We start from the raw sequence: 18372 nt of genomic DNA, 5'->3' as shown, positions 1-18372 counted from the left end.
GGAAGTACAACAACCGGAAGCAAGAAGAGATGTAGGAGTTATGGAGCTTCAAGTAAGAAGAGAGAGATTGGTGTGTGAGAACTCCAATAGTCACAATGTGTGACCTACCTTCCTTATTCTATTGCCACTAAAAGAATAAATAATAAAGTGACAATGATGGGTGCCCATCACTTGTAATATGTAGGTGTGCAAATAAAATGTATAGAGTAAATGTGGATAGGTGGGCACATGCACCTTTAATCCCCAACAACCTCCCACACTTAAAGATGAATGTGCCTCAAGTGAGGAGAAAAAGAAAAAGAAAAGTACGATATAAACTTAAGTACAACTAGATGAGGAAAGATGCCATTTCATCCTATGCCTATTAGCTTCCTAAGAAAGGCATATCATTTCGTTGGGAAACTTTTAGTGAGCAGATATGTAGGATTCATATCCATAGGGATCTTGACAGGTTCAATAGAACTTGCACCTCTATGATGAAATTATAGCACACCTCAATGTGGTTTGTCTTTACACGGAAGATCGGATTATGAGTCAATTGAATGGCACTTCTATTGTCTGTATGTCTTTCACAATTCTGAGTTAGACTAACCCATGACTATTATATCCTGGCTACCATAGCAAATGCACATATCTACAGTGCCTTTAAGGTAACTTCATAATACCCTCAATGCCTCCTAATAGGTGTAGTTGTATAGCGTGCCTCACTTCCCACTGCAAATGCAATGTTAAGGTGTGTAGTTATCATGGTATATATCAAAATACCTACTATGAATGCATATGAAATCTTGCTATGTCATCTCTCTCATCATTTGACTAGAAACAATGTGCATGACTAACCTTCCCATGAGATGGTAACAGATATCCAATAGGCTTATCATCCTATATATGGACTTGCTTAAGTACTTGTGACTGTACTCCTTCTGGGATAAGTAAAAGGTTCCCTTAGAGAGATCATATGTAATACATATACCAAGTACATGTGAGGCCTATTCCATGTCCATCTCAAAGCTCTTATTGAGATGATTCTTTAAAGCATCCAACTTAGCATGTTCACTTGTAGCAATAAGCATTTCACTAACAAAAAACATCAAGATAATAAGGCTACCATCAAGGGGCTTCTTTACATATGACACAGATCCATATCACTATGAGAATATCCTTGTGAATGTATGAAAGTATCAAACTTATGGTACCATTTCCCAGGTGTCTAGTAAAGCCCATAAAGACTATTCTTTAATTTATATACTGGGTATTCCTTGCCTTTTTTCACAAAGCCCTTAGGCTGCTACATTTAAGTATCCTCATGCAAGTCCCCATGTAAAAAATCCGTCTTAACATCCATATGATAAAGACCCAAATCCAAGTGAGCAACCAAGACTAATACCACAGGGAGAATATCTAATCAAAGTCAACTCTTGACCACAGGGAGAATATCTAATCAAAGTCAACTCTCTTTTCTTGATTAAAACCCTTAGCAACCAATTTGTTCTTATATGCTGGCTTAGGGTGACCAAGGATACTCTTCAACTCGTACATTCACTTACATAGCAATGCATGCTTCAAGCTCATCTGAATCATCTCTATCATAATTTTTTGGCTTTATGCCCTTGCCTTTCAATGGCCTAACCTATTTTTTTTGTACCAATACCTACCATAGTTGCATCTTTCAATATTGGAAGTTGTTACTATCTTTTCAATATTAAAATAAACAATGTCATTTGATGCATTAGAAGTACTTACCATTATGTTTGCAAAGTATAAGAGTATGGGTTGCTGTAATTACAACAAAATATCCCCAAAATTGAGCCAAAAGTGAGGGCAAGAAGTGGGAAAAAAAAGAGTAGTTATCCACAAATAATAGCAATAGAATGCCCAAACAATCTGGTTGCTCTTAAAGAAATTGCTCATAAATAGTTTTTAGCATTGTTGTCCATAAAATTGTTGTAAATGACTATACATCTATATGCAAATGATAATATATGCAAATGACCAAAGAGTAAGCTCCCATTGCTACTAGGGATATTTGGGTAGCAAGTGGGATATATAAAATGCAATTAGCAGTGTAACATCCTGTTTGCATAGCCAAGTCCGTGCTATAATCCAAATTCAGAGAAGAACAATCTGGATCAATTCGAGCCAATCAACTGTGGATATAAGGCTGTCCAAAACACGAGAACACACAATTAAAAACTCGGAGCGTAGCCAAGCTCTGATACTAATGCTACAAAGCAGAACACGTGGCAAATCTAGCAAATCAAACATCTCAATCATTAAATACAAACAACATTATAGTACATAAGAGGATTTGAATAACTCAATAGATTGAGAAAGACAAGAGAAAAATGCACGATTGGGCCCAACCTCCCCCATGGCAAAAGCCATGGTTTGCCATCCTTAATTATATATTATAGTTTTACATGGATATTTGCATACATATCTTACATATAATTACAAAGAAAGTACAAATATCAATTGAAATACAGAGTTTTAAGAGTCAAGAGGTATCTTGTAACATGCTGCAGTTGTTGCAAAAAATTCTGTGCTCTGAATTTTGACATTTTGATATCACCATCACATCTGGAGCATGCCAAAACCCCCAAAATGACTCTTGAAGCTTTGAATTCCGATTCCAAATGAGGGAGAAACGAAAAAACTCAATTTTCACCCAGTTCTCCTGTTTTGCGTGTGATCCTATTGCTTTTATAAAGAAAGCTAGAAAAGCCTTCTAAACTTAACCACATTAAGAAAATAACAAGTATTCCATAAAGAAAGCTTATTTCAATAAAGGCATATCTTAAATCTCATATTCTAAAATAATCTATATTAAAAAATAAATAAATTAATAGTACTAAGGACAATGATCTAATTATTACTAAAGAAGTTTAAACTTATAACTTACAAATAGAGTAATAATTTTAATAATGAAATTTACGCTTGAACTTATGCTAATACCTAGTGCTACCCAAAGCCACCGCTGCCTGCTCTACACATCAACTGAAGCATTCACAATTGTTTATAAATAAAATAAATAAACAATAGTGAATACCTAGTAGTCTTCAGCTACAAAATAATAAATAGGTTGGAACTCTGTCCTAACCTTAATTTAATACGAGTGCACTCTAAACTCGTAAATGCCCATTAATTTAAATATGTATTTTGCGGAATCACTCGTTGTGGAGTCATCCACATGCACATTAAATTAACATGATGCCTGAAAAGGACATGCATCCTTGTCAACTTCTTGCACAAGGAATCCACCTTGTGTACAAGCCCCGGCAAATAAATATAGTTTTATGGAATCCATTGCAAAACCTCATGGAATCCACCGTGGAATTAAAAAACTCGCAAAATCCACTGTGGTCTCACGGAATCCATCGTGGAATATGCCTCCTGGATCACTCCATGATGCTGATGGTGGGCACTATTGGACGGATCCCTCTTTGATGCTGGTGGTGGATGGATTTGTCCTTTGAAATTGAATATGGTGTTGGACGGATCCCTCCCTAATGCTAATAGTGGGTGGATTCGTCCTTTGAAATTGAATATGGTGTTGGATGGATCCCTCCCTAATGCTAACAGTGGGTGGATCTGTCCTTTGAAATTGAATATGGTGTTGGATGGATCCCTCCTCGTGCCCTCCAAGGTTGATATGATGCAATCTTTACCCAGCTTTTTTCTATTCCCTTCAAGTTGCCTTATCCCTTCACGTGTGTTCGTTTAGACTTTACACCTTGCATAGGAGGAAGCTCTCCCACTTTTTTTTTTTGAGTTTGCCTTCTCCTCCAGTTTGCCTTCTTGAGAAAAATGAGCTTCTTCATTCACTTTTTGACTTGGGTTTGGTCTTTCTCTAGCTGCATGGTGACATGTTATGTAGCATTACCCCCTCCTAGACGAGTGTCAGTTCCATAGCACTTGCGGTTTCAAGCTGATGAAGACTCGATGATTTAAAAGGCAGTTGTGTGAGTTGATATGATGATGGGGTCTCATGGGGATTGATCATGGGAAAAAACTGAGCGACTAGTTGAGGTGGTGGAGACCGAGAGTGAATTGAGTGGATGGTGGGGCCTTCGAAGTTGGTGGATTGCAGCATTTGTATTTACTTAGAAAGAAAAGAAGGTGCGCTACCTCAGGGTGTGTCTACATATCGTGTGGTGCATTGTGCTCGTGCTAGTGGGACTGGGAGTTGGGTTGAGAACCATATGCAAGCGTGGGTCTTGTCCCACACTTGAGGACCCGGTTTGTGCATAAGGGTGGCACGGTGAATGTGGCTTGGGGAGACAAGTCTAACCATAGCGGAGGGTGACCTCCCTAGGTGTGTCCTGCCCCCTTGATGTGCTCTAAGCATGATGTGGGGGATTAAAATGGGCTAGGGAGTTAGAGATAGAGCCGGCCGACCAAAGCTATCGGGCGTTGCTAACTTGAGGACCCCTAGGTGCAGTGACTGTGACCTATGTGTGCGGTGCATTTCCCTTGTGCTTTTCTTCTTGGGATCCTTTTTTTTGGGGCATCCTTGACCTAACTATTGCACAAATATCTTTGTCAGCGTTGAGGTAAAAAAAGAGTGGCGGGAGAGGTAGCATTCTTGCGAGATAGGGTCTTGTCTTAAGAAATTTCTACTAAGGAGCCACGTCTTGCTGCTTTCTTTGCCTCTCTTCTCCCTTGTGATCTGGTGGCTTTGGTTCTTTGGACCCTACAGTTTGTAGTTGGACATGCAGCCTGTGTCGTAGAGCCATGCGGGATCTCCAGCTTTCTCCTTACTGACTAAACGGCCTCCTCTTCCTCAGATTGCATGGTGTCCAAGAGAGTGTGGAGGAAGGCGCATTTTTGGCCTTCCAAAGTCACTTGTGCAGCCTCTGTCGCCCTGCTCTTTGCTAACACCATGTCGCCTTCTACAAGGGCTAGCCGACATGCTAAGTCTCTCACCCTTTCTTTGCTCTCCTATCCACCCATTCATATTCTTTTTCCTTCATTTCTTCCATGCTTTCTTCATGCATACAGGCTAACACCCTTAGCCTCCTCTCCTATTCCTCAATTTCTCTTTCCAAGCATTGTTGCTCCTCTAGGTTTGAAGCCATCCTCTTTTCTAGATCTTCTATGTGCTTTTGGCACCATCGAATTCTCTCTTCTTTTGCTGCTATTAGTTGCTCCACGGCATTTTGTATCTTTTCATTTTCCGTTTGCAGGTTTTTATACAGCACTACCAACTCGTCATAGTTGCATTGTAGGCTCATGAGGCTTTGTGTTTCTGTCGTAAGCTTTGCTTGACGGCTATTTTCTTGTCTTCTTTTGCCCGCTCTAGCTGTGACAGGAGTTCCTACACATAGTCGTCGTAGTTTGTAGACAACGGTAGTGAGATGGGACCTGTGGTTGTAGATGCTTCTATCTTTTGCCTTTTGGGGTCCTGTTTGGATTTCGCATATGTAGCAGCCTGTCTTTTTACTCCCGCCATAGTGGGTCATCCAATTGCGTCTTGAGTTGCCTTTTTATTGACCAGAAACTACACCAGGCCACAATATTGTTAGCGTCCACCGTGGTAGAAGAGCCTTGGGTGGGTGCAATGACTAGGGTGGCATGCAATAGGATGGGTGGGATGGGGTTGATTAGACCCTTGCCCTTACCCTCAGTTACTGAGGGTGGTATGTTCTTGAGTGCTTGGGAGCTTGTGCCAGGGCATTCCTCTTTGTGGGGGATCATGGCTGCTAGCTCTTCTTCCCTTGAAGGTTGCTCCATTGAGAGGCGGATGGCGAGGGCTATATCTTCTTCTTCCTTCCTCCTTAACTCCTCGGCCTCCTGCTCTGCTTTCCTCCTCCTTTCCTATTTAGCCTTCCTGGATTTCTCTTTTATTCTTTTCATCTCCTCCTTTTCCCTTTTCTTTCTCCTTTCTTTGGCACTTTTGGATTTACTTTGTGCTTTTAGTAGATCCGCTTCCTCTTTCTTCCTGCTCTCGTCTTTGGCCTTCTTCTGTAGAGTCTTTTTCTTGGATTTCTTGACCGCTTCCCGGCTAGATGGTGCTTGTTGCTCTCCTTCGTCTTCACTCACTGTTCTTTCACTGGATTGTTCTCGTTCCTGGTAGGGAGGTGACTTGTCAGGTGTTTCATCAACTCCTCCTCCTTGTCCTTCCCCCAAGGCTTCCTTGATGATAGTAGTTAAGAGCCCACCAAACTCGATGGTCGAGACATTTGAGGATGATGCCTTTCTTGTTACCTTAGAAGCAGGGGATTCTCCTCCTATGGGTCTTCCTCCTGTTGCCAATGCCTTTGCTGAAGACTCAATGGTCTTATGCATGAACCCATTTAGGTTTATTTCAAATAGAGATCTGGTTGTGATGCTCTCTAGCATAGGCACTTTGATCTGGCTCATTATCGAGTTGTACCTTTTGCTAGAGAGCAGTGCATACACCATTTTGGCATGCAACTGGATTTCTAGATTAGGAATATTAGCCAAGTTGATACCATCATTAGTGTAGACCATCACTTTGTCCATTCCTAGCATGGCATACACGTCTCTTTTTGGTTGTCTTTCCACCTTGTTGGCTAGGCCCAGTGCCTTCTCTACCTGGTGGGTTTCCTCTCCTTTTTGCATGGTGACGGTGCCACAATTCCTATTGAAAGTCTGAAGGAATTCCGTGCACTTTTGGTAGTCAACGGCTTGGCCCACCTTCTCCACGTACTTTTGCAACTTACGCTACTTCACGAGTTGCTTGATGGCTGGCTCTTCCATTATGATATCTTCCAAATTCAAGATGTGCCTGAATTTGAATTGGAGGTAGACCCTTGTTTCCACTAAGAGGCCATACTATACTTGCTCCTCCTCTGAGAATGGAAGTTTGTTGCTTTTCTCTTGACCTGCCATTGTAGGTACTTGTCATAATACCACAACTCACTATTAGTTTTCTTAGGATAACTTTTTGCAGAAAGACATGTAGGAATTGATTATGCTTTTATGGAAAGAATAAAATGCTTAAGTAAAAAAAGAATTTTCCTTCAAGCAGTCCATTCATTCCGATAAATTTATGACACTTTTCCTCAATCACAAGTTGATTTTCATCCATTCTTTTCCCCTTTTGGGCAGTGATTGAGGCATTTATTCACCTTACATGTTTGATTCACCTTACCCCTTCCTGTCTAGAATTGAGAAGAATCCTTCCTAGGATTAAGGTTTGAGAGGTCAAGGGCATTCAGTTCGTGCTCGCAGCGCTTTACTGTCACATGAGCCAAGCATAGAGGTTCGGATTGTATTCTAGCTTAGCATAGCGGTCCATGTCAAAAGGACGGATGCCTACTTGAGTGATGTAGGTGAGAACATTCATGAAGAAGTCACTGGAGTCTATTTGACTGGCAATGTGTAACTCCTCCTCAAAGAAAATTCGATCTAAAAATAGGTGGATCAGGAGGTGCTCTTTTAGGTTGGTTGTTACGAATGGTGGTTAACACCCTATAGGTGGTTGGAACTACATAAGTGGGGTCATACTTTGATGTTTTAATAGCATGTCATTGGTCACAGTTGGTCATGATTTGGTAGCCCTCTTGCTCCATTGAAGTCGGAGAGCATACCATTTCCTCAAGAAAGAGGAGTCATTGTTAGCAAGCCGTTCCAACTCCTCTATTTCTTGGTTAGTGGCAAGGATGTGTGCTTGTTATAAGACGTAATGAGGCATTGTTTTCATGCATGTTCTCGAGAAATATTGGTAGCAATTAATTTTTCAGCTGCATGGGAAGCCTGAACAAATATGAATTCAGATTCCTCCCATGAGCAAGGCAGTGTACGTACCTCTGTTTTGCTAAAGGCTTGTCCAAAAGACCTAGATCTAGTCGATCATAGCTTTTAGCAAGTGTGGTAAATGTGGGATCCAATCATCGAAGGCAGGCAACCGAGTCATCGCTCATATTTTCAGCAAAGTCCATGGCCAAAGTGAGAATTGATCTTCGTTCGTTAGAGGGTCTAAGGCCTACACATGGTTGGGGTTTGACTGTGGTTTGGATTGAACTAGATAATTTGGTAGCTGATGGTTGCAGCTTTGGTTGTTCTTGATGGTGCAGATGAGTCATTGGTGTAGTCGGCTAGGCTTGTAATGAGGATGTCACGCTTTTAGACATTGGTGAGATGTTAGGGACATTAGTAGGACTAGGTTGAGGTAGCATGTGAGTAGTAGGCTTGCTGTGACTTTGGTCAATAGACTTGTTTATTAGTCTCTGCTAGCTTATGCATTTAAGGCTCTATGGGCTTCATAGCGTGAGTTGTTTGTGGCATTGGTTATTTTTCTGCCACATGGCTTGGTGTGGTCGAGTTTGGGGGCTACGTGTGAGTAGGGTCCTTGGCCATTTTGGCCTTAGGCACCCAAATCTAGGTATTACCCTCATAGTAGCCTTATGCATGCAATAAGGTCATGGGGACCCATCACGGCTTGACCTTTTGATGCCTATAGTTCCTTCTGTGCCTCTTAGATTTCAAGTACAAGTTGCTATCCTTACAAGGTTGTGGTTGTGTGCTTCTAGGTGGCAGCCCTTGATGTTTAGGCATCCATTTGAGATGTGGTTCTTGGGCCTTAGCTATGATTTCTGCGGTTTGCTGCCATTGAGGTCTGGCGGGTTGTGACAAGTCACGACCCCCTCCTTAGGCTTGGTGATGGGTTACTCTACTGATGGCTTTGTAGGCTTTGATGGAGCCACACTGCCCTTGTTGAAATTCGTGACTATACGGATGTTGCCGATGGCTCGATGAATGCACTGTGACTGGTAGACAACATTATAAAGTGTCTACTTTTTAAATGTACGTTCAAACATCGATTCGTACCTACATACTTTGCATTTTCGCAACACATAAAAGATCATAGGCATGTTTTCAGACTCAATAGAGATAACAACCTTGCACTTTCCCAGAAGTGCATATGATTGGCCCCCATATGGGCTGAGTTTGGCATTAGTGGGTTGCAACTGTGGTCTACCAAGTTGAATCCAATGATCGTGAGTCAAGATATTAAAATCAACACCTTCATCAATCAATGCATCAAATATATGTGTTTGCTTGGTAGTGACAGTTATGCACAGGTAGCTGGAGCTACGACTTCCTTATCTTCATCTTCAATTTTTGTGATAGTGGCCACTTGTACATTGACAAGGTGGTTGGGTTGTCTATGCGAACTCCTAGCCATCATGTAGACTTGTATTGAGGGCGTTTCACTAGACTTACCAATTTTCTTAGTGGCTTTCTCGTACTCCTCATTATCTAAGAAAATGGCATATCGATTGTGGTTAGCACGTGCATCCAATCTTGCTGATCCTTAAGACAAGGGACATACTTGGTGAGCAGCCCGTATGATTTTTGAACTTGCATCTCACCCTTCAATATGGCTGAGATGGGGTCTAAGTCGACTAGCATAGTCTTCTAAGTATCCATTTCTACCCTACTGCTTCCATTTGGTTGCCTAGGAAGATCAGACTGTTGCCCTAGTCTTCTATGACTCATGTGTTACGCATCCAAGGTCAGCCTAGCAGGATGTCGTAGTCCACTCCCTTTATAACAATGAAGTTCATAGAAAACTGGACACTTGTGATCTTCAAAGTAGCCAGTTCTTCAACACTCCGAATGGCCTAACCTTCATTCCATTGACCAACGTAACATTAAACTGAGCATTCTCAACAGGTGGGTTACCCCAAGACTAGAGTACTACATGGTTAAGCACATTGACTCCTACCCCCGTGTCCATGATTCCTTTTTGTGTGGCATCTCCTAATGCTAGGACTGCATGCATCTTTGCGTCCTCCCAAAAAGCATTTATGTGTAACGACTTGGGTATTGAGTACAACGTTAGATTGGGTATCTGAGTTACTGCATCATGATCATGTAGGTCAGTTGCCCCTTGCTCCATTGGTCCTTCAACCCACTCCTTCAACCCTTGCCATTGTGTTGGGTGTTGCCTAAGTAGATCTCCCAAAGGCAAAGTCACTGGGGTTGTCACTAATCTAGATTGCTAGGTCTAGGCAGTGATATGCCTGCTTGCTTCGTCTATGTAGGAGTCATGATGTGTAACGGGATAGTTGTGTCCTCTCCATCAAATACCTCAACTCCAAATAACCCCAATGGTACTAATGGCGTGGCTTTTGTCTAGGGAATTTAGCAAAAAAGTGGGTGATTCCACACTCTAGGCACCTAAGATTGACCACCTTGTCTCGATTAGCTTGCTGTTGTTCAGGGGTAGCGCGAGGAGATATGCCTTGGGTGACCGCAAATCCAACAAGAAATCGGTTCTCGAGCTTGCATTTCTAAGCCTTTGCCTCTAGCTCTTCCTCATGCCATCACCAACACTAGTTAGTAATCCATGAGGATTGGGTTGCCCTCTTCATCGTACGAGACATAAGGGTTCACATAAGGATTGTCATCATTTGGTTTCTCCATGTAGTGGACTATAGTATTGCTCGGCGGATGGGTGATGTAAGGTCTAGGTGGCCTAGGTATACTTGTGGGATTAATCTCCATCCTAGGAGTGGTTGGTTTACCATCATTCGGTGTCGGGAGAGCCAAGGGGACTTCCCTTTCAAAGAAGTTTTGTGGCCTATTCCCTAGGCAAGGTTGGTTGTAGGGTTGTGAGTATGGGAGTCGTCTTGGTAGTTTGCAATGCATGGTATTGTGACCAAACATATCGCAATTGGCACAAGGTTAGGACCTAGGGTCCTGACACTTAGTTGACAGGTGGTTTCTGCCACAATACATGCATTGGACGTGTGGATGCGTTGGTCTCCTCACCATTTCTTGTAACCTTGATATCTCCATCTTCATCTCTTCCAGCTCGTAGTTTTGGTGGTCAGTACTCTTTCCCTTATCTTGGCTACTTGGGACTAACCGTTCACTGGATATGGTTGCCCTTTTTGAGGTTCTAGAGCTAGCCTTGCCTTGATTTGAGCTCCTCTCCTTGAGCTAGTCATCCACACAAATGGCTTCTTCAAAGACCCTAGTTAGCGCATCTTGCTGCAAGCCTAAGTTTCCTACCAAGGCCTTGTAGAGTTCCTCACTTAGTATTCCATTGACGTGAAGACCGTGGACACCGCTCTTTCTGTGGGTCGTTTGTTTTTTTGGATTCTCTTAAAGAGACTCCTCAAATGGGTCACATAATCCATGATATCCTCCTTCTCTCTCTGCTTTACATTCATGAGCCGTATGATCAGATTATCTGAGTACCCAGCCTCTGAGAATATCTTAATGAAGAGGTTATTGAGATGGTTGAAGTTGTTACACTTTGTAACATCCAAGCTAGTGTACCAAGTCCTTCCCTTGTTGCCTAAGCAAAGCCCGAATTCTTGGGAGCATTGGGCAAGTTCTGTGAGACTATTGGCCTTGCAAACCTACTTGAGCTACTCTACAAAACTATAGGGATCATCATTCGTCTAAGTGCTTAGCAACAACGAGGATTTTTGACTAGCTCTTGGAGCCTTGGTTAACTCCTAATCTTGCCAACAATAATGTTGCTAGTGTTGCAATGCTTTGCTCTGCCAATGTGTTATCTAATAGTCACTTCATGAGAAGCTCACTTAGCGTGAGGTCTCATTCTAGCGCGCTGTGTGTGTGTGTGTGAGGTCCTATTAAGGCTAGCACTCACTGGATCTCTCATATTTCTATGTTCTGTCGCAAGCTTTTAGCTTGACGTTCTTGATTGTATACCACTATGCCTTGCAAAAGCTTTCCGTGCTAGTTTCCTCTCCTCTTCGAGATCCACTATGATGTCCTTGGATGGCCTACCATGGTGGTCCATCTGGGTTTGCAAGTTGTACTTGCTCATTATCTATTGGATTTCATTGGGGAAGTCCCCCAGATCAAGCTGTTTGTTGTGTGTGAAATTTGAATTGGTCTCTGCCATATTCGTAGTCTCTTAGCTGGTCCGAAAATTGTAGGGTCCAAGTGTCATATTCGGCTAGTCCGAGTGGCCTAGGGCCAAATAATAGTAGGGCCGAATATGAGGGTTGAGTGTTCAAGGACTGAACATAGAGTCATTTGAATGCCATGTGGCAAGGTGGTTTGAGTGGCCGATCATCTGATTTTGACGGGCCAAATATGGTGGTCCAAGTGCTACTGTCCGAATCGATTGGTCCAAATGGTCGAGGGCCAATTCTAGGGCTCGGCCTAGAGTGGCCGTCCAAATCCTAGAGTGTTTGATTTTTTTGAGTCCGATCATTTGAATTCCAGGAGTTGGGCGTCCAATCTCCGATTTTGGGAATCATACCCTGTGGATTGTGTTTGATTCTGTCGGCATGCAAACAACGATGACATAAAATCGATTCATGGCAATGATTTTGGCCACGCCTATAACAAAGATCTCTAGAATCCAAGGGTAGATACACAAGAAGGTTTCTAAATACCTGATCCAAGTGGAAAACTCTTGGAAAAGCCGATTGATTTGCTGGAAGCTCAATGTCTTACTTTCACTCTTAAGCTCTCTCTCTCTCTCTCTCTCTCTCTCTCTCTCTCTCTCTCTCTTTTTGTGTACTGCAGAACCAAAAATGAGCCTTCCAACCCCCTTCATTGGGTCTTAAGCCCTTGTCCTAATGCCCAAGTGCTGCCCCGTTAATGCTCAAGCCTTGTCAATGGGCTGTAAGCTCATTTTCCTCTGATTTTTCCATTTTTTGGCCTATTTTGCAATAGAAACCCTACACTTTTTTCCTTCGATTTCTTGCTCTTATCCTACTCTAAATGCAACAAAAATCAAAACACAAATACTGAAATGATTCCTCCTACTTGCCTAATCATCAAAAAACTAAAATACTTGTTTTGAAGATTAAAAGTGCAAATCTCCTACCTATCTCAAGCTCTGGTTCAAGGATGAAACCCTTACTTTGTTGTTTGATTTGAGGCGTGCAAGTGCTCAAGCTTGAATCCGTTGGTCCCGGCAACAAAACCAAAATGTACTGGGAGCTCATGCTCAACCAAGACCCACAGAGCTCCTACTCCAAAGCAAAAACCCACAGACCACTTATTGTTTCAAGCATTTCAAGTGAGCACAAATGGCTATCTCTCACCTAGCTGATGTGCCTTCGATCCTATGAGGGTGTACTGAGCTTACCTCGATGCTCGATTGAGTACCAATCTTCCTCATGTACACCGATAGCTCCATGAGTTGTGATGCGAGCTCAAGTAACCTCAAGCCTCCACCTTCAAGCTTCATACTCCATAGCCATGTTGTGCGAGACAAGAGAAGAGAAGAGAAAAGAAGAAGAGAGGAGATGATATAGAGCTTCTTCTCCTTGATCCCTTACTCTCACACACTCACTCCCTCACACTCTCACACTCCCTCTCTCAAGCACACACAAGCAAGCAAGAAGGAGAGAAGAGGAGAAGAAGAAGAGTCCACTTTAGCCACACACCAAAGAATGAGCTTCCTCATTTACTTTTTGCTTTTTATACAAAACTCTAAATCCCTTTTGGGTAGTCATCCCCTTATCCCCTTTTTTACATGCTCGACTGTAGCCTAGGCCCTCTTTCCCATTGTCCTCCTATCTTCCTAGCTTCCTTCCTACCGCTCATCTATCTTTACAATTCGCACAAGAGGGAGACTAGAGCTCTTTTACAAGGATTTTGGTGCGTCTTTACATTCAAAGGTGTGCCTTCTCTTTTTTAGCACTTTTTGGGCTCTGATGGCTACGCCTTGACTTCTTGTGGCCATGCCTGTGCTTTTGGGCTCTCCTAGGTCATCAAATTTCCTTCAGGGTGCCTCTTTTATCTCCCGACTTGTACTTTTTTACTTTTTTTGCTTTTTCGTGTGTTGAGGTTAACACACACACACACACACACACACACACACACACACACACACACACACACACACACACACACACACACACACACACACACACACACACACACACACACACACACACACACACACACACACACACACACACACACACACACACACACACATGCATGTGCGCACGCGCACACACACACATAGATGTAGAGAGAGGTGTGGGCTGTGGTGTTCTGTTTTGGGGTGATTGCACATAAATGAATCCACGTTACGTGCTAGAGAGAGAGAAATTGTTTACACGAGATGGAGTGCTATTTGATTGAGTGTGCTAGAAGGAGAAAAAGAGAACATATACATAGAGAGAGAAGTTGAGAAATTGAGAGAGAGAGAGAGAGAGAGAGAGAGAGAGAGAGAGAGAGAGAGAGAGAGAGAGAGAGAGAGAGAGAGAGAGAGAGAGAGAGAGAGAGAGAGAGAGAGAGAGAGAGAGAGAGAGAGAGAGAGAGAGAGTACACAGAGTGAAGGTAGTGGTGGCAATTGTGGAGGTGGTGAGGGTAATGGATTGGAGGTGGTGATAGTGATGGTGATAGAGATGGTGGTAGTGGTGGGTGAAGGTAGCCGTGGTAGTGGTGGAGGAAGCCATGGTGGTGGTGGAGGAGGTAAAGAAAATATAGGGGTGGAATAAGTAGACTATGTAGAATAAGAAATGTAGGTTGCCCAAAAAAGCTTGTTTCTTGCCCTTCCCCAAGTGGGCTCTTCTTCCTGAGTTGAAGCAGGTGATGATGAAACTCCTTGAATTCCTCCTTTAATACCAGTTAAAAGGTGGATCAGAAGTGGAAGCAATAAGAGATGCAAGAGCTATGGAGGTTTAAGCAAGAAGAGAGAGACTAGTGTGTGGAACTCTAAGAATCACAATGTGTGACTTGCCTTCCCTTATTCTATAGCCACTAAGCATAAAGAACAAAGTGATAGTGGTGGGTGTTCACTTGCAATAATGTACATATTATAGAGTAAATGTGGGCTGGGCACATACATCTTTAACCCCCAATAGAAAGTGGCCTTGGTAATGTGGCACTTAATTTCTTCAATTTTTTTGGAATAGAAGGAATTTTACAAATCTCTATTGATTTTTTCTCCTTTCAGTTGTGTTGATTTGTCTATTTTTAGCCTATTTGAGTATTTGTCGATTTCTCCATTTTTAGCCTATTTGAGTACTTGTTGATGGTAGTTTTTCCTTGATTGCACACAAAATATAGAGCTCTTAAGAGAACACAAAAAAACAGGGAAATAATTGTAAGAGATTATATCTTGCCTCACCAACAAGCATGTTTTTCATCTTTTATGAAACCACACAAGCAAACACCATGAAAAAAATCTTTATGCAACATCATAGATTGTATCTCTCAAAATATCAAACTTAACAAAACACATCATATTCTTCATAGCAACAAATCACGAAGAAGAACTCATCCACAAACTCATATGAATGGAAAATGATTACATAATATTCAAATCATATCCTCCCCAAAGAATCCATAATCTTTGACTCTCATGATCTCACAATTTATCCCTCATATACAATGCTTTTGCATATAAAATGGCTATCTTTCTCTCATGCTCTCTCTTACATACACTTTCATTCAATGACACAATGGAACAAAATAGAATAACACTCCATAATTTTTCTTTTGTTGTGGAGGCACCCTCCAAGAGGTATGGATGATTGAGGGTACCAAAGCCACGATAGTGACTCTTCATAGTGAACTACTACACTATCACTCCAAGTCTTGAGCTTCAATCTTCAACTACTACTATATTCACTTGAATATATAACAAGAAGATCACCAAAGCAATATAGAAGCTCAATAGAAGGTACAAAAGCTCAATAGAAGCAATAGAGAAGCTCAATAGAAGGTAAAAAAGGTCATATGAACAACCCATAAAAAAGAACGCAAGAAGATCACAAAAGTAATATAGAAGCTCAATAGAAAGTACAAAAGCTAACGTGGGACAAAAACTAAACAGAAGGTATAAAAGGTCAACTAAAGACAACAAAACCTAGATAGTCCAAACAAAACCCATATTAATCCATCAAGGTACATCCAGAAGATCTTTAAATATATCTCAATACATCCATTTATAATAACAAAGGTCAATTAGAAGGAAAATAGAGCTTAACAACGATAAATAGAATACATCAGAACTAAACAATCACCTAGCAAGGCCTATCAAAACATAGCAAACTATAGTAAAACCTCAATGAGCTATGGAAAGATCTTGAATCTAGACTAACACTCCCTAAATCACTCTCAAAAGAGATAAACCCTATAAAATCTACAAAAAAAAGTAATTTAGCTTCCATATAATAATTAAAAAATGCTAAAAATCCAATCAAATCAACACTTAGTAGTTGAGATTTTTGTAGTTAATGCATTCTTGTACCTTACCATTTTTCTCAAGTACCATGAAAATGGGTGATACCAATTTATATGCTCAATCTTGTACATGACATCCGTTGTTTTAATTTTACTAGTGAGTATAGGAGCACTAAGTCACCCTGTTCGAAGTCACGTTGCTTGATGTGCTTGTCAAACCAGCTCTTGCATCGTACCTTCTCACATATGAGCGCATGAGTGGCTAGAAGGCGAGTCTCCGAGAGGCGTTTGAGTTTAACTAGGCATTGCGTCCATGCCTCCTTTCCTTCCATCGTTCCTGAAGTGCTATTCTCAGGCAAAGCTCACTGGATAGTCTAGGTTGTGTTTGCTAGGTTGGCACAACACTGTCCCCACCACAGATTTAGAAGCATCGATATGCACGTGGAAGGTAATGGTCCAATTTGGGGCTCGTAGAATTGGTGCTGTGGTTAGAGCCTTCTTCAACTCTTCATATGCTCGTTGGCATGCTTCAGTCCATTCAAAGACAATCAGTAGCTTGTATAAAGGTCTGGCCATCAATGCATAATTCAACACAAATTGACGATAGTATCCCATATGGCCTAAGAAGCATTGGACTCCCTTATAGTTGATTGGGGGTGGAAGGTCAATAATAACCCTGACTTTCAAGAAGTCAATGGCAATCCTGTTCTTTGACATCATGTGGCCTAGGATGTATCCATGCTTCACCCAAAACTAGCATTTTAAGGGGTTCAAGGAGAGATGATATAGGCGACACCGCTCAAAGACTGCTTGGAGTTTGTCGAAGTGTTCAATCTAGGTCGAGTGAATGCAGAGGTCATTGACAAAGACTTCCAACTCTTTGTGAAGCATGTCTTTAAATATGGTGCGCATGAGGCGTCGGAAAGTGGCAGGGGCATTAGCCAACCCAAAAGGCATGACTATGTAAGCAAAGACGCCCCACTCAGTGGCGAAGGCAGTCTTATGCTTGTCGGCAGGATGCAGTTGCACCTGATTGTATCCTGAGAAGCCATCCAGAAAACTGTAGGCCTCCTTGGCCACCACTCTTTCAAGCATGTGCTCGGTGTATGGAAATGGGTAATTGTCTCTCTTAGTAGCAGTGTTCACCTTCTTGTAATTGACACACACACTAATTTTTTCATTTTTCTTCATCACAATGACTATGGGTGATACCCATTCCGTGTGCTCAATTTCGTAAATGAATCCCACTCTCATCAGCTTATCAATCTCTTCCTTGACAGCATAAGCGTGTTTGGATTCGTAGGGTACGATTGCTGCTTCACCGACATTATGTCTGGTGTAATGGGTTATACTATGAGTCACTACACTTGGATCTACCTCTTTGAGATCTTCCAAGGACAAAGCAAATATGTCTATGTACTCTTGCAAGAGAGCGACAAGACTCGTTTCTTCTTCCTCAGTCAAGTCATCGGCAATGAGGGCTGGTCGGTCTCCCTTTCCTAGGCTAGGTTCACCTCCTTGACCTTGGCTAGTCCCTTGATTGGTTCGCTTGTTTGCCCTTGCCGTTTGGCACCCAACAGGATCACTATCCTATCTCCTTTCTTGAATTCCGTAAATCTTTTAGGAAGGTCCCGCGGTTTTTGCTGTTCGTCTGTTCGCGTGTCCCTGAATTGTTTTGCCCTTTCTTGCTTCAATCGTCTATGCCTTAGGTGGATGGGTAGGTCACCCTTGGTGCATCGGGTCTTGGGCGGCCTAGGTATTTTTGGGTCGCTATCTGAACTTACCTCCAACTTAGAGTCAAACTCCCCGTCTTCGCTAGAAGAGGTGGTCTCCCTTGGTGGTCGTAGTACAGATGGTGATTCTGTCCTAAGCACTGGTATCATTCCCGGTTGGGCTAGGCCTACTTGCTCAAAGTCTATGGCTCCTACGTGCTCTAACTAGGCGTGATCACAATCCATGCACATGACCCCTCGCTCTATTCTGAAGACACTCTTTTTCTATGGCTTGGAGTCTATTTCATGTCCCTCAGTGTCATATTCTATGGTATCTATCTCACCCTCACTTTCATCACTGAAGGATTGGCAATCTTCGTACTCATCATTAGAGTCCTCTGCGTCAGACTGCTCATAGTCTCCTAGGGCTTGGTATATCTCTTGTCATTGATCAGGGACTAGGACCCAGTTGTACATGAGGTTTAAGTCATTCACCCTGGTCCATTGCCACTTGGATTCGTCTAAGAGATCCTAGAATGGTTTGAAGTTT

The sequence above is a fragment of the Lygodium microphyllum genome, chromosome 26 (assembly GCF_053477565.2).
Source record: "Lygodium microphyllum isolate KBCC chromosome 26, Lygodium_microphyllum_v1.1.10, whole genome shotgun sequence".
Lineage (NCBI taxonomy): Eukaryota > Viridiplantae > Streptophyta > Polypodiopsida > Schizaeales > Lygodiaceae > Lygodium > Lygodium microphyllum.
The sequence above is the reverse complement of the archived record's forward strand: the minus strand, read 5'-3'. Positions refer to the sequence as shown.